An 11,638-nucleotide genomic window follows, 5' to 3' on the forward strand; every position below is an offset into this window, starting at 1 on the left:
AGGATCAATCTAAGTCATGATTATTCAAGAATTTTGAAGAATCAAAGACATGCTCAGTTTTAAGATTAAAACAAGATCATTCTTCATGTGAGGCAAGTGCAAGTACAAAGATACATGCTTGCTTGCTTGATTATCTCTATCTCTATTTCTCTTTATTTTATGCTATACAATCAGATTTCATATTGATTAATTTTGATATTGCTGTTTTCTACTAACCAAGATCAATCTTCGTTTATAACCAAGATCAATCTTGAGTCAAACTTTCAGTTTTAAACATGAATTTTTAAAAGGGGCAATTATAATTCAAATCCCACTTCCTTATAATTGACTTTGTTACTTCAATTGGCATCAGAGCCAGTCTCTAAGGATTAAGCACTCAAAAAGTGTTAGAGCAAAGATTGAGGAAGAAAAATGTCAAAAGCTAAATACATAGCTGAAGAAGGGTCTTCAAACAGACCACCATACTTTGATGGTTCAGATTATTATTTCTGGAAGGGCAAAATGCAATTGTTCCTAAAGTCATAAGATACTGGTATATGGAGAATCATCACAGATGGAGACTTCATACCAAGAGTAGATCAAAGCGATCCAGCATCGGCTGAAAGAAAGAAACAAATTGGACAACAGATGAAAAATATAAGGTACTCCTAAGCTCAAAGGCTCAATTATTTCTATCATGTGCCTTAAGTAGAGAAGAAAGTGAAAGAGTAGATGAATGTGATACTGCCAAGAAGGTATGGGACACATTGCAAACTCACCATGAGGGAACAAGCCATGTTAAGAAAACAAGAATTGACATCGGTATTTGAAAGTTCGAATTGTTTGAAATGAATGGAGGAGAAACAATCGATGAAATGTATTCAAGATTCACAATTATAGTGAACGAAATGCGTTCCCTTGGAAAAGCTTATTCAGTACAAGACAGGGTGAGAAAGATCATGAGATGTCTTCCAATCATATGGAGACCAATTGTGACAGCTATAAGTCAAGCCAAGAATCTAGAAGTATTGGGCTTAGAAGAACTTATTGGAACTCTAAGAGCGCATGAAGTACTGTTGCTGGAAGATAAACCTATAAAGAAAGGCAAAGTAATAGCATTAAAAGCATCTCAAAACTCACCAAGTATTCAACAAACAAATGAGAAAAGTGATTCAGAAGATAGCCAGGAAGATGCTGATGAAGAAATAGCTCTCCTCACAAGAAAAATACAAAGAATGATGAGAAGAAGAGATCAGATCAAAAAAAGATCCCCAGACAAAAAAGACTTCAAGACTGAAATAGATAAAAGCAAGATCACTTGCTTTGGATACAACAAACAAGGACATTACAAAACTGAATGTCCATTGAACAAAAAAATTGCAAAGAAATTTCCTTTCAAAAAGAAGTCAATGATGGCAACCTGGGATGATTTTTATGAATCAGAAATAGATGAACCCGAAGAAGCAAATCTGTGTCTAATGGCAAACAGTGAAGAAACAGAGGTAACAAATTCTGAACCATGTCTTGTATGTAAACAAATGGAAACAGAATTTGATGATTTACTAAATGATTCAAAAAATTTCATTCAAAAGTGTAGCAATTTTAAAGAAAATTTTCACAAAGAAAAAGAAGAGAAAGAGAAAATTCAGGTTATGAATGATAAACTCAAAGAGATCATTTAGAATCTGAAAGAATCTTAGCTCAAAAATCTTGAATCTGAAAAATCAGAAAACCAAGATCGATCTTCATCTCAAACAAAAAATGATCTTCTCAAAGCTGAAGTTGAAACTCTTAAAAATGATTTGAAAAACTTGATTAAAGCCACTGAGACTTTTCAGAGAATCATGGGATCTCAAGTAGGGATATTTGATAAAGCTTGGCTTGGCTTTGATACAACTCAAAAAACCAAAATGTATGAAACTTTTTTTGTCCCTGAAATGAAAGAAGGAAAATGCAAAATCAAATGTTCATACTGTAACAAAATTGGACATTTAGAATTTGCATGCTATTTTTTTAAAAAAAAGGATGAAAAAATCAAGAACAAAAGAATCGTCAAGAAAGAAAAACAGTTTACAACAAAAGCAGATGTTTCTCAAAAATTGAAAAACCAAGAACGATCTTCAGCTAATGTAAAAAACGAAGAACGTTCTGGAGCTTTATCAAAACCAACCGAAACTCTGTTTTTTAAACCACCTTCAAAAATCACAAAACACTATTCTTGGTCCAAAATTGGTCAGTCTGAGATAACATTTAAAACTAAGGAAAAATCAGTTTTCGAAACTAACTCCTCAGGACCCAAAATCAAGTGGGTACCTAAAAATGATATAACACATCATGCAAGATGGATCTCAAAATGTCAAGAGAAGGCCATGATTTTTGGACAGTGGTTGTTCAAGGCATATGATGGGTGACAAGAACTGCTTCATGCCATTTATCAAAAAAGATGGAGGATCCGTAACATTTGGAAACAACGATCAAGCCAAAATCAAAGGCAAGGGAACCATAGGTAAAATAAATTCTGCCAAAATCAATGATGTTCAATATGTTGAAGGATTGAAACATAACCTTCTCAGCATTAGTCAACTATGTGATAATGGCTTTGAAGTTATTTTTAAACCAAATATATGTGAAGTGAGAATGACAAATTCTGGAGAAATCATATTTTCTGCATCCAGAAAGAAAAACCTTTACATTTTATACATTGAAGAATTACCAGTTGAGTCTTGCCTCATGTCCATAAATAAAGAAAAATGGATATGGCATAAGAGAACTGGACATTTAAGTATGAAAACAATTTCAAAACTGTCAAACTTAGATCTTGTTAGAGGACTTCCTAAAATAAATTTTGAAAAAGATAAAATATGTGAAGCTTGTGCAAAGGGAAAATAAGTTAAAAGTAGTTTTCATTCAAAAGAGTTCATATCAACTAAAAGACATCTTGAACTACTTCACATTGATTTATTTGGTCCCATCAAAACCACCAGTTTAGGAGGTATGAAATATGGATTTGTAATTGTTGATGATTTTTTTAGATACACATGAGTGTTATTTTTGAAATAAAAAGATGATGCATTTGATGCTTTCAAATTTTTTGTAAAAAGGTTCAAAATGAAAAGGAATCCAAAGTCATCAATGTAAGAAGTGATCATGGAGGTGAATTCATTAATGTATCCTTCAAAATATTTTTTGATGAACTTGGCATTTCTCATAATTTATCTTGTGCAAGAACTCCTCAACAAAATGGAGTTGTTGAAAGAAAAAATAGAACCTTGCAAGAAATGGCAAGAACGATCTTGGAAGAATCCAATGTTGAAAAATATTTATGGGCTAAAGCTATAAACATGTCTTGCTATATTTTGAATCGTGTTTCAATTAGAAAAATGATAAACAAAACACCCTACGAAATCTGGAAAGATAGAAAACCAAACATTTCATATTTTCACATCTTTGGTATTTATTGCTACATTTTAAACAACAAAGAAAACTTGGGAAAATTTGATGCTAAATCGGACAAAGCTATATTTTTAGGATATTCAACAAAATCTAAGGGATATCGTGTTTTTAATCTAAGAACTAAAACTGTTGAAATAAGTATGCACATTCTGTAAGAACAGAAGTGCGCCTAAGAGTGGGGGTGAATTAGGTGTTTAGAAATTTTCTTGTTTTTAGATATTTAGTGTTTGATTTTTCTGATTTAAGATAGTGTATGGAAAAGATAAATGGCAGAAAAATAAAGAACACAAAGATATTATCATGGTTCCCCTTATGACCAAGGGGACATCCAGTCCTCTTGCACACCACAAGAGATTTTCCACTATTGTTAGAATAAGTACAAGTCCCACCCTAGGACCTTTATTACAAACTCCTAACAATCACCCTAAGATATCACACCACTATCTTAGTTTACAAAACTTGAAGAAAGAACACCACTTTCCTCAATTTACAACACTTGAATGGTTTAACAATATTGATTTTGACTTAGATCAATATGATATAACAGTTGATGTACAATGATAACAATCCAATATAATTTCAAGTACACTAGAGAACTTTTCCCAATGATATGAAAATGTAAAATCTATACTTGAAATATAAAAGTGAAACTTTGAAAAAATCAAAATATTTTAGAAAGTTTGTTCAAAGTTTATTCAAGGTTTGGTTGTAAGATTGGTTATGTTTGATCTAAAATTATGGTGTATTTATACTCCATAAACATCTCTTCATATTCGTGGCCATTGATCCAAAAGGTTTGATGAAGAAATGCAATGATCCGGAACCATTTCAGAATTGAAAAATTGCATTGTTTCCAGGTGTATTCGACTACAGCTTATGTGTAGTCGAATACACATCCTTTTAACGTTCAGTTTTATTTGAATTTTGAAGCTTGTATTCAAATACACATTCTTGTATTCGAATACAGATGTTTGAATTTGGCTACTGACTTGTCTGTATTCGGCTACAACATATTGTATTCGAATACAACATTGTATTTTGCCAAAAATAGTATTTTCAATCATTATTCATATATTTTGACACTTTGAAAATCCTTTTGATGCATATGTTAAAATGAAAGGTTCTCATGTGCATTTGAAATATACGAATATTAGATTGCATCATGTACCTTTGCATTATAAAACTTCTAGCATATTTGACCATAGTTGTCTTTGATGTTGGACTTCTTTTTGAGCTTGCAACTTGATCACTTTCCTTGGTATTTATCTTCATCAAAAACATGTATTTTACACATTCTATTTGATGAGTTTGATGATATTGAGTTAAAAAAGAAAGATGATGAGGAGGAAGATCAATCTGGGCAAATGCAGTAGATCGTTTTCCAGGAAAACGAGATTGATAAACAATCTTTGTTTCAAACTCCTCATAGAAGTTGGAAATTAATAAATGATCATCCTCAAAATCAAATCATTGGAGAAACAACTGATGGCATTAGAACTAGAATGTCATTTAAAGATGATGCAAACAGCAACATGGCAATGATATCTCAAGTAGAGCCAAAATCCATCAAAGAAGCAATAATTGATCAATCTTGGATCGATGTGATGAAAGAAGAACTTCTTCAATTTGAGAAAAACGAAGTCTGGAATCTTGTCCCAGATCCAGAAGATCAAATAATTATTGGAACACGATGGGTTTTTAGAAACAAGCTAGATGAAGAAGGAAAATTTATAAGAAACAAAGTGAGGTTAGTTGCTCAAGGTTATAATCAACAAGAAGAAATAGACTATGATGAAACCTTTGCTCCAGTTGCAAGGTTAGAAGCCATACGAATCCTTCTTGCATATGCATCATATAATAACATTAAAAAATTTCAAATGGATGTTAAAAGTGCATTTTTAAATGGTTTTTTAAATGAACAAGTTTATGTTCGACAACCTCCAGGTTTTGAAGATCAAAAGAAACTAAATCATGTTTTTAAACTAACCAAAGCCTTATATGGTTTAAAGCTAGCTCCTAGAGCTTGGTATGAAAGATTAAGCTCATTTTTTATCAAAAATAATTTTTCCCGTGGAAACATTGACACAACACTTTTTAAGAAAACAAATAAAGATGATTTACTCATTGTTCAAGTGTATGTTGATGATATTATTTTTGGATCAACAAATGAAAAAATGTGATGATTTTTCAAAACTTATGCAAAGTGAATTTGAAATGAGTATGATGGGAGAATTGAGATATTTTCTTAGTTTACAAATCAAACAACATAAAAATGGGATTTTCATCTCTCAAGAAAAATATATCAAGGATCTCTTAAAGAAATACAAAATGAGTGAAGCCAAGATTATGTCTACTCTCATGCATCCATCATCCTCGTTAGATAAAGATGAAAATGGACAATCAATCTCTGAAAAAGAATATAGAGGTATGATAGGATCATTACTTTATCTAACTACAAGTAGGCCTGACATTGTTTTTGTAGTAGGCTTATATGCTAGATTTCAATCTTCACCAAAAGAATCTCATTTAACAGCAGTCAAAAGAATTTTTCGCTATCTCGTAGGTACTACTAATCTTGGCCTTTGGTATAATAAAGGTTCTCATTTTGATTTTGTAGCTTACTGCAATGCCGACTATGCTGGTGATAAGATGGAAGAAAGAGCACAAGTGGTGCATGTCAGTTCCTAGGGAAAACCTTAATAAGCTAGTCCTGTAGGAAGCAAAATACAATTGCTCTATCAACCACTGAAGCTGAATATGTCTCAGCAACAAACTGTTGCTTTCAAGTCTTATGGATTAAAAATCAACTTAAAGATTATTCAGTTAGGTACTCTCATATCCCAATATATTGCGATAATACTAGTGCCATTAATTTGTCTAAAAATCCTATTCAACATTCAAGGTCAAAACATATTGAAATAAAACACCACTTTATTAGGGATCATGTAAGTAAAAAGGAAATTGAATCTTTGTTGATACAAATAATCAATTAGCTGATATTTTCACAAAATCCCTTGTTGAAGAAAGCTTCAATTTTATCAAAGAACGACTAAAAATCGTCAAAAATCTTGGTCAAAATCGCTAAAAAACGAACTAGAACATTCTGGTCATAACGAAGAACGATCTTCATTTTTGCCATACTGCTCAAATCAATCTTCGATTTTCATCATCATTAACTGTTAAAATCACCCTTTTTCATCTGAAACGACTGCTGCTTTTAAAAAGTAACGGCTACCCATACTTTACCCAGCTACATGTTTTCTCTCTCCTCATTCCCAATGCTCAACTATCCTATCAAATCAAACACACGTGTGGCACTCCATCTACTTTTTAATCAACTGCAAATACATCAAAAACGGCCATCTTCGCATCTGTCATTTTTCAAAACTGTTTTCTGCAAAACCTTTCTCCTTCTTCCTCAAACTCTTCTTATTTTCAAAAATGGCTCGAACAAAAACAATGGCATACAAAAATCCCAGATCATCACCACCATCATCTCTATCACCTTCACCATCTCCATCTCCAGTCCGTTCAACATTTCCTCCACCCAGACCAACACCTCCCCACATGTCCTCTGAAAGAACATTTTCAGATTACCTATCATCATCCCTAGAACCATGTCCTCAACCTCTTTCAACTAAGCTTCCTCCTTTATATCAATGTCCCACCTCTTCCTTTAATCAATGTCCCACCCCTTCCTCATACTTCGCAGTCCTCAAAACCTAAATCCCCTCAAATTTCAAAATCACCAGAAATTCCACAACCTCCTTCAACAACCCCAAGCTCTTCTTCTAAATATATTCCAACCAAAACCAAGCACACCAAATCTCAACCAAAAAACCTAAAACCAAATCTCCTTCCACACTATCACAGTTTTTGGCCTCATAAAAACTCAAAATCCCAAAAAAAGTTCAGCAGAAGCCATCTCAAGAACGTTCTTCCTATCAACCTTCAACTCAAGATCGTTCTTCCTTTCAATCTTCTCCTCAAGAACAATCTTCACCCAACCAATGAACGTTCTCCTCCTAAATCTCCAACCCAGAACACCACAAAAGCTTCCACACCAGGAAACCCTAAATCCTCTTTCTCAAAAATTCATATTCCACCTCTGTTTTCTTCCAACATCCAGAAAATATATTCTGAGAAATGGGCTCAACGTCCGATTGGTATTGGACGGGTTTTTGATTTTAAAAATCTTCAAATCGAAGGCATTTCCATCCAAAACCATACCGATGCTCTTGGCTGGACTGATTTTCTGAAAATCTCTTATTGTCATTATCCAGAAGTAATCTGAGCATTTTACTGCAAAGCTGAAGCCTTTGAAAACAAGTCTCTCATAGTCTCAACTTTGAAAGGCGTTGAGATTCGACTTGATCCTCTAATTTTGGCTGACATTTTGAAGTTACCATCTGAAGGATTAACAATCTATGGAAAAGATTGGTACACAACCTTAAACACTTCAAAAGAAGTTGTGTTTCAAGAACTGTTTGTTGATGGATCCACAAAATGTCTCTCAGCTGATCTCAAACCACTTCCAAATTTTTTAACAATATCAACCAACACAACATTCTACCACATTGTGGCAGTTATGAATTTGTTTCTGATAATGATGCTCTTGTCATCTATCAATTTCTTCATTGCAAGAAGTTAAATCTGCCCCATCTCATCATCCAACATATGATTGCTGCCGTCAAGAAAGATTATAAAAGAAATATTGTTCCTTATGGCATGGTCTTCTCCAAAATTTCCAGACACTTTCAACTTCAACTTTCCACTGAATCCTCCACTATCAAAATCTCCAAATTCTCATCCAAAAACATATCCCACATGAAACGGATTCCCACCATCCCACCCTCACCACAACCTGTTTTCAATTCTCCCACCAGCAAAAGAAAAATGTCTTCCCGAATCTCTTCTTTTCACAAACAAACTGAACCACAAGAACATTCTTCACCTCAACAACATGTTGAAGAACATTCCTCGTTTCCTCCTGTTTCCCAAAACTTACCTACTACTACTCCTACACTTCCATCTGCAATACATCCATCTATTTCAGGTATTGCATGTTCTACACTTCCAATTCATCCCACTTCAAAAATGTCTCCCATCTACCTTTCACCCCAAAAAACTACCACCTCATCAATTTTTGGAATAAGTCAATTCTTGGCTTTTCCTGATTATGATACAGTTGGCACTTCTATTCCCATTCATTCTGCTCCCAACTCTATTCCTCACCTCAACACCATTTTTGCCACTTTATCCACTTTTTGTACATCTGTTACTTCTTCCCCAAGCACTCCAAAAGATGACCAGCAGCGTCCTTCAAAAAGGACTAAACTAGAAGGGAATCATCAAGGGCGTGTAAAAATATTCCTAGAATTTTTGCTGCATTGCAAACCATTATTGCCCGCCAAGCTCATCAAGATAAGGAGCAGGCAATTCTGCGAGACTGGATGGCAAATTAGCTTTCCCCCAAGCTTGGTCTTGAACCACCTATGCCAAATCCTCCTCCAACATTTCCCGACATTCCTCAGCCTTCGTTGTCTCCATCATCTAAAGGATCGTCCCCATCGTTGTCGTTTTGATTCACTGTTTTCAGTTTTATTCTCCCATTCCTTTTTGCTATGACAAAGGGGGAGAAATATTTAGATTTTAAAGACTGATATGTTGTTATTTGCTTGTATGTTTTTTGTTTTTGAACCATCTTGTAATGATCGAAAGATCTTTTTGCAATATGAATGAAATATCATTATTTGGTTCAAATGTTTTTAGCACATATTGAGGGGGAATTTTTTAAAATAAAAAGCTCTCTGAATTATTATTAGAATTAAAATTAAAATCTAGATTAGCATGTTTTGTCATCATCAAAAAGGGGGAGATTGTTAAGACAAAATCTCAATTTAATGTTTTGATGATAATTAAAAAGTTAATTAAAGAATTCTAATTATGATTCTAAGTGTTTTGGTATTTAACATGTGTATTTGAGTGTATTAAACAAGATAGGTATCAAAGCATACAAAGCAGAACTCATTAAAATCAAGAAAACAGAAAATAATGAAACGAAGATTGATCTTGGATAATTGTTGAAAAAATGAAGAACGATCTTCGTTTATGACAGAAATAAGAAAAATCGTTTCCTTGTGAAAGATTGAACCTTGTAAACATTATTGATCTCATATCCTCGTCTAGAATAAGCAAGGATCAATCTAAGTCATGATTATTTAAGAATTTTGAAGAATCAAAGACATGCTCAGTCTTAAGATTAAAACAAGATCATTCTTCATGTGAGGCAAGTGCAAGTACAAAGATACATGCTTGTGTGATGATCTCTATCTTTATCTTTGTTTATTTTATGCTATACAATCAGATTTCATATTGATTAATTTTGATATCGCTGTTTTCTACTAACCAAGATCAATATTCGTTTATAACCAAGATCAATCTTGAGTCAAACTTTCAATTTTAAACGTGAATTTTTAAAAGGGGCAATTATAATTCAAACCCCCATTCCTTATAATTGACTTTGTTACTTCAAGGGCTTCCAACAAACAGCTGGCCTTGACTATGAGGAAACCTATAGTCCTGTTGTCAAATCTAGTACAGTGAGAATCATCTTATCCATTGTTGTGCACTTCAATTGGGAGGTAAGACAACTAGATACAAACAATGCATTTCTTAATGGCTATCTCAAGGAAAATGTCTTTATGCATCAACCATAAGGATATTCATACTCGACCAAGCCTGATCACATATGTAAACTATCAAAAGCAATCTATGGCATGAAGCAAGCTCCTAGGGCCTAGTTTGACAACTTGAAAAATTCCATAATAAATTGGGGCTTTTAGAACACCAAAAGTGACTCCTCTCTCTTCATGCATAGAGACACAAATCACACTATATTTCTTCTAATTTAAGTAGATGACATAATTTTGACAGGAAGCAACACCAAGTTCCTAAAGTCTTTCATAAAGAAACTCAACATTGTATTCTCCCTAAACCCTAAAGAATCTTGGTTATCTACACTACTTTCTTAGTATTGAAGTTCAAAGAGATGCAAAGGGAATGTATTTGAGGAAATCAAAATACATAGGTGATATACTTATGAAATTCAAAATGGAGAAAGCATTAACTTGTCCAACACCTATGATAATAGGAAGGCAGTTCACAAATGAAGGAGAACCAATGGTGGAACCAACCAAGTACATGTAGGCCATAAGTGCACTACAATATTTGACAAACACAAGGCTTGATATTGCCTTTGCAGTCAACAAACTCAACCAATACATGAGTTGTCCTAACACAGATCACTAGCAAAGGATAAAGCGGATACTAAGATATCTCAAAGGAATAGTCAACTTCTGCTTACACATCAAGTCATCTACTAATTTAGATATAATAGGGTTCTCAGATGTTGACTAGGCCACAAGTGTGGATGACAGGAAATCCATGGCAAGGAAATGTGTATTCATAGGAGAATCGTTGATTTCTCAGTCCTCAAGAAAACAAAAGGTTGTGTCTAGATCCAATACATAGTATGGATATCGTGCTCTAACTGATCTTGCAACTGAGATAGCTTGGGTCAGATCCCTCCAAAGTGAACTAAAATTACCATTACCTAGGAAGCCAATTTTATGGTTTGATAACTTGAGTGCCAAGGCATTAGCCTCTAATCCAATCATGCATACCAGATCCAAACACATTGAGATTGATGTTCATTACACACATGATCAAGTCTTACAAAAGGAAATCATTGTGGCATATGTTCCTTCAGCTGAACTATTAACATATTGCTTGATCAAACCGCTCACTCACACAAGGTTCAACATGTTGAGAGACAAACTTGGGGTGACTTTTGCACCATCGGTTTGAGAGGGAGAGTTAGAGAAATCCTTTGACTCTTTACTATCTCATAACTCTCTTTTACTCTAACGGTTTATGGTTTTATTTCATTCAATTACCCTATTTATTTTTATTACTCATGTAATTATTATCTATATATATAATTGGAGGATCAAATTGATCCATCCTTGTGTATATCTAAAGACAATATGTGAATGAAATACATTACAATATTCTTGATAATTCTAACTATATACTTAGCAAGCTTATTAAGATTGTATCCAATAATGATATTTAGAGTTAAATATATGTTCAATATCAATCTCTATAAAATACTTATGTTAGAGCAAAATTCTGAAGAGACTAA

The sequence above is a fragment of the Cicer arietinum genome, chromosome 2 (assembly GCF_000331145.2).
Source record: "Cicer arietinum cultivar CDC Frontier isolate Library 1 chromosome 2, Cicar.CDCFrontier_v2.0, whole genome shotgun sequence".
NCBI classification, from domain to species: Eukaryota; Viridiplantae; Streptophyta; class Magnoliopsida; order Fabales; family Fabaceae; genus Cicer; species Cicer arietinum.